The sequence below is a fragment of the Nicotiana tabacum genome, chromosome 9 (assembly GCF_000715075.1).
Source record: "Nicotiana tabacum cultivar K326 chromosome 9, ASM71507v2, whole genome shotgun sequence".
NCBI lineage: Eukaryota > Viridiplantae > Streptophyta > Magnoliopsida > Solanales > Solanaceae > Nicotiana > Nicotiana tabacum.
Window position 1 is genome coordinate 110,315,518 of NC_134088.1, and position 6,874 is coordinate 110,322,391.

Below are 6,874 nucleotides of genomic sequence, written 5' to 3' on the forward strand. Positions count from 1 at the left end.
CATACCATTTTATACTTGCTCTTGAAAGTGTCTTTGATTTCAGGTTAAAAATGATGAACTCTCAATTAATGGCCCTAATTATCGACAACGAAGCTGGCCTTCAAGATGAGAACAACAACCTGACGACCGGGGATGAAAGGCCACTCGTCGATCCCATTGGAACTCGGGCTGTAGATTCAATTGACGTTAATTCACATGTAGCCATTGAGGCAAACCAACGTTCCGACCCCGAAAACAGCATTCATGGTAAAACTCGATCTGCAGTTCGAAATACCCAAAATGTTGGAGAAGACGAGATCAACCTGCGTATGATTTTCGAAATGTTGCAAGCTCAACATGTAGCGATAGATCAGTTGCAGAGCCAAACCCAGACACCGAACAGGCCCAAGCCCGGTCCACCCCGAGAAGTCACCCACAAAACGGGGCCAGCTGTAGTAAGATCAAATGAACAAGAATCTGGGACTAATCCCAAAATTATTTGGATGCTCGAGGAACTGACAAAACAAATTGAGTCAGGAGAAAAGAGGATTGAAGCAAACGACAAAAAATTAGAAACTTATAACTCCAGGGTTGATCAAATCCCGAGGGCACCACCGATATTGAAGGGCTTGGATTCCAAAGAAATTGTATAAAAGCCTTTCCCCCCGAGCTCAGCTCCCAAACCGATCCCCAAGAAGTTTCGCATGCCCGAAATTAAAATATAATGGGACGACAGACCCTAACGAATATGTCACCTCTTGCACATGTGCCATTAAAGGGAACGATCTAGAAGGCGATGAGATCGAATCCGTATTATTGAAGAAGTTTGGGGCAACCCTGTCAAAGGGGGCAATGATATGGTATCATAATTTACCGCCTAACTCTATCGATTCTTTTGCTATGCTTGTAGATTCTTTCGTAAAAGCACATGTCAGAGCCATAAAGGTCGAGACCAGGAAGTTGGACATTTTCAAGGTAAGGCAAAAAGACAACGAGATGCTAAGAGAGTTCATATCTCATTTTCAAATGGAACAAACAGATCTACCACCAGTTACGGACGATTGGGCCGTTCAAGCTTTCACCCAAGGACTGAATGAACGAAGCTCGATGGCTTCATGATAGTTGAAGCAGAACTTGATCGAGTACCCGGCTGTTACCTGGACTGATATACACAATCGATATCAATCGAAGATTAGAGTCGAAGACAACTAGTTGGGTTCTAGGTCTGTTATTAAAAGGGACATCGACCGAGAACCAAGGTCGAATAAGGACCGATATCGGCCGTATAACGGAGATCGTAGGGGTAGTGAACCTGCACGCAACTCCGTACGAGGCGAAAGGAGAAGTGATCGAGGCCAAGGGTCTTGGGGGCTGATGAACAAGAATGGATTCGACATGCATACCGGACCTAAGGAAGCACCACATTTATCAGAATATAACTTCAACATTGATGCTTCCGCCATCGTGTCGGCTATCGGACGTATCAAAGATACTAAATGGCCTCGACCTCAAAAGTCTGATCCAGCCCATAGAAATCTCAATCAAATGTGCAAGTATCATGGCACCCATGGCCACAGAACTGAAGATTGCAGGCAGTTGAGAGAGGAGGTAGCCTGGTTATTCAATAAAGGGAACCTTAGAGAGTTTTCAAGTGACCGGGCCAAAAACCATTTCAGAAATAGAGATTTCAATAGACAAAACGAACAAGAAGAGCCACAACACATCATCCACATGATCATCGGAGGGATCGATGTCCCCAGGGGTTACTAAGATGTCGAATATAAGAGAGAAGTGATCTCGGACTCAGGATTATACACCTAAAGGAACCTTGTCCTTTAGTGACGAAGACGCGGAAGGAATCATGCAACCCCATAATGATGCACTGGTAATATATGTACTTATGAATAAAACTCAAGTTAAGCATGTGTTAATTGATCCAGGTAGTTCGGCCAACATCATTCGACCAAGGGTCGTAGGTCTACAGGACCAGGTCATGCCCACAACCCTAGTACTAAATGGATTCACTATGGCATGTGAAACTATTAAGGGCGAGATAATTTTTCCAATAAACGTAGCCGGGACCATCCAAGAAATGAAGTTCCATGTGATCGAGGGCCGCATGAGATATAAAGCTATGTTCGGGAGGCCGTGGATCCACAACATGAGAGCAGTACCCTCGACCCTTCATCAGGTTCTAAAATTCCCAACACCAGAGGGAATCAAAACAGTCTACAGGGAGCAACCGACCGCAAAGGAAATGTTTGTCGTCGATGAAGCGATTTCGATATATTCACTATCATCGACAAAGGGATCAGATCCGAAGGAGAAACGAGATACCAAATAGCAATCACAAACGTCAGCCTCAACCCAACTAGAGAATCAGAAGACTGACGAAGATGATTATTATGGGATCCCTCGATCCTTCGTGGTCCCTGATGATTCCGACGCTACCAAATCAACGGTCGAAGAACTGGAGCAAATCACACTAATCGAACATCTGCCAGAGCGAAAGGTATACCTGGGCATGAGGTTAGATCCCGAGCTCAGGAAAAAGCTTATTCAATTTATTATATCTAACATGAACTATTTTGCTTGGTCCCATCTTGACATGACATGGATCCCATCGGAAATAGCCACTCATAGACTAAGCTTGGATCCGAAATTCAATCCGGTAAATCAAAAAAAAGGCCCAGTCAGAGGTCAAACATGCCTTCATCAAGGAGAGGTAACCAAACTTCTTAAAATAGGATCCATTCGAGAAGTAAAATACTCCGAATGGCTAGCTAACGTGGTGGTAGTCCCTAAGAAGGGAAACAAACTTAGGATGTGTATAGATTATAAAGACCTGAATAAAGCATGCCATAATGATTCTTTACCTTTATTTAATGTCGAACGTATGATCGATGCCACGGCCGGCCACGAGACTCTTAGTTTTCTCGATGCCTACTCAAGATACAACCAGATATAAATGAACCCAGAGGACCAAGAAAAGACCTCGTTTATCACTAAGTACGGTACCTACTGTTATAACGTAATGCCATTCAGTCTAAAAAAATGCTGGTACAACTTATCAACGCCTAGTAAACCCAATGTTCGAAAAAAATACGAAAATCAATGGAAGTTTATATTGACGACATGTGTGTTAAGTCCCTGTGAGCAGATGACCGTTTAAAGCATTTACAGGAAACTTTTGATATACTGAGGGAGTACAATATGAAGCTCAACCCCGAAAAATATGCATTCGGGGTTGGCTCGGGCAAGTTTCTTGGTTTCATAGTGTTCAATCGGGGAATCGAGATCAACCCCGATAAAATCAAAGCTATCGAGGATATCACGGTAGTAGATAATGTAAAGGCCGTGTAGAGGCTAAGGGGACGGATAGTCACCCTAGGACGATTCATTTCGAGATCCTCAGACAGGAGCCACCGATGTTTCTCACTACTTAAGAAGAAAAGCAACTTTGTATGGACTCCGAAATGCCAGCAAGATTTGGAGGACCTAAAACGATATTTATCGAGCCCGTCGCTGCTTCATACCCCGAAAGTGGACGAATAGCTTTACCTGTACTTAGCTATCTCGGAGATAGCGGTAAGTGGAGTCCTGGTTCGAGAAGAATGAGGTACGCAATTCCCTATTTATTACGTTAGTCGGACCTTAGGCGAGGATGAAACTAGATTTCCTCACTTATAAAATTTAACGCTTGCTTTAATAAGCGCCTCTAGGAAACTAAAACCATATTTCCAGTGTCATCCGATATGTGTTGTAACAACTTATCCTCTTCGAAATATTTTACACAAACCCGAGCTTTCGGGTCGATTGGCCAAATGTGTCATAGAAATCAGTGGGTACGACATTGAATATCGACCCTGAACCGCCATCAAATATCAAATCTTGGCGGGCTTCGTGGATAACTTTACGCCGGCTTTCGTACCCGACATTGAAAAATAACTACTGATAAAATTGGGTACCTCTTCGGGAGTTTGTACCCTCTTTACGGACGGTGCCTCGAACGCGAAGCGGTCCGGACTAGGCATCGTACTAAAATCACCCACAGGTAATGTAGTTAGACAGTCTATCAGAACTACAAAATTGACTAACAATGAGGCCGAGTATGAGGCCATGATTGCAGGCCTCGAACTAGCTAGAAGCTTGGGAGCGGAATTCGTAGAGGCTAAGTGTGATTCCCTCCTCGTGGTAAACCAAGTTAACGGGACTTTTGAAGTCTGAGAAGATCAAATGCAGATGTTCTTGGATAAACTACATGTGACTCTATATCGATTTAAGGAATGGACCTTGCAACATGTACCCTGAGAACAGAACAGCGAGGCCGACGCTCTTGCAAACTTAGGTTCATCGGTCGAAGATGACGAACTCAACTCGGGGACTGTCGTACAATTCATGAGATCGGTAGTCAAAGAAGGTTATGCCGAGAAAACATCCACAAGTTTAACCTGTGATTGGAGAAACAAATATATAGAGTACTTCAAGAACGGGAAGCTTCCATAAGATCCAAAGGAATTGAGAGCTCTACGCACAAAGGCAACATGATTCACCTTGTTTGAAGATGGAACGCTGTTTAGAAGGACGTTCGATGGACCATTGGCAATATGTTTGGGACCAGGAGATACCGATTACATCCTATGGGAAATTCACGAGGGCACTTGTGGAAACCATTTCGGTGCCGATTCGCTGGTCCACAAAGTAATCAGAGCAGGGTATTATTGGACCGATATGTGCAAGGATGCAAGGGAGTTCATTCAAAAATATGACAAATGCCAAAGACATGAGCTCGTGATTCATCAACCCGGGGAGCTACTCCACTCGGTCCTATCTCCATGGCCTTTCATGAAATGAGGAATGGACATCGTTGGCCCCCTCCTATCGGCCTCGGGTAAGGCTCAGTTTATTTTATTTATGACTGATTATTTCTCTAAATGGGTTGAAGCACAGGCTTTCGAGAAAGTCAGAGAAAAGGAAGTGATAGACTTCATTTGGGAACACATTATATGTCGATTTTGGATGCCATCCGAGATTGTATGTGATAATGGAAAACAATTCATCGGCACCAAAGTAACTAAATTTCTCGAGGATTACAAGATCAAAAGGATCCTATCAACACCTTATCATCCCAGCGGGAACGGGCAAGCCGAATCGACCAACAAAACCATCATCCAAAATCTTAAGAAGAGATTGACCGACGCCAAAGGAAAATGGAAAAAAATACTACCCGAGGTCCTATGGGCATACCGCACAACATCAAAATTCAGTACCGGAGCAACACCATTCTCGTTGGTTTATGGCGCCGAAGCTCTGATCCTGGTCGAGGTCGGAGAACCTAGCATCAAGTTTTGATATGCAACAGAGGAGTCAAATAACAAGACCATGAATATGAGCCTAGAAATGTTGGACGAAAGATAAGAAACTGCTCTCGTCCGATTGGCCGCCCAAAAATAGCAGATCGAAAGGTACTACAATCGAAGAACCAATCTTCGACATTTTAAAATCGGGGACTTGGTGCTAAGGATAGTCACCCTCAACACCCGAAATCTGAATGAAGGGAAACTGGGTCCGAACTGGGAAGGACCGTATCAGGTTCTCGAAATCGTCGAAAAAGGATCCTACAAGCTCGGTGTGATAAACGGAAAATAACTACCAAGCAATTGGAAAGTATCGCACCTAAAATGATACTGCTGCTAAGGTACGACCCTCCCATGTTCATTTGTATTTCAAAACTAACCCTTATAGGTGTTCGACAAGAAACATGGATGGATTCTACAACACGAAGCCTTTAGGTCTGAAAGCACGCATTGCACTCTTTTTCCCTTAGACCGGTTTTATCTGAAATGAGTTTTCTGGCGAAGTTTTTAATGAGGCAACCATTGATCGTGCTAACTTAGAACAATTCAACAGTATATGAGGCCTCTTTACAATCAACGTTGAATACTGGGGGATATTACCCTCGAATATCAAGTTTGATGCAAGGAAATTACTTTATGGCAACATGGTCTCGATAGGAAATATTTATAAGGATAAAATGGTTAAACGAACCATGCCCGCGTAGTTTGCTCGAGCCCTGGCACAAAATATGTACGCATGTATAATGACTTATAAAGAGAAATTTCTTCTTTACCGATATCTCATACCTCAGAAAGGTTCTTCTACTTCATTTTCTCGGTCTATTATGCAAACAGGCTTAAGGGCCAACCATGACCGGAGTTCGAATGATTACCCCCACAAATCAGGGAATGCCGTCCGAAAAATCAACGAGATCGAATTACATAAACTCCGAAAATCATAAGCCCAAGAGGCAAATCCCGAACTAAAGAGGGATTTCTATAGGCCACGACCACCTCACTTGGGGACTGATACTTCCGGCAAGCTCAAAAGTAAAACGGGAAAATAAGCCCAAGAAGAAAATTTCGGACTAAAGAGGCTACAGCCGAATTAACACGAATCGGAGACGTCAGAATTTCGTAACAAAACAGGCCTTCGAAATCACTCAGAAACCGGTTAAAAAGGCTACCCCCCGGCAAGATCATAAAAGGCTTCGATAATGTCAAGCCTTGAAAACTCTTATGAGTACAAAAATTGTTCGAACTCTTGAACAATTCCCTATTTCATGATAAGGCATTATAAGTTTCGCAAATACGAATGATAAGAAACTCTTTCAAGCCGGAAAGGGGACAAAGCCATAAACAATCCTTCTTACAAAAGCCTAAGGGTTACTTTACTTCGAGTTCGAGCAAGATCTCACTCGACCATAAAGCCTAAGGTCTATTTTCTGCTTTGAGTTCGAGATGACCATCCTCGCTCAAATAAAAAACCTAAGGGTTAATTTACTTCGAGTTCGAGCAAGCACTCACTCGACCATAAAGCCTAAGGGTTGTTTTTTACC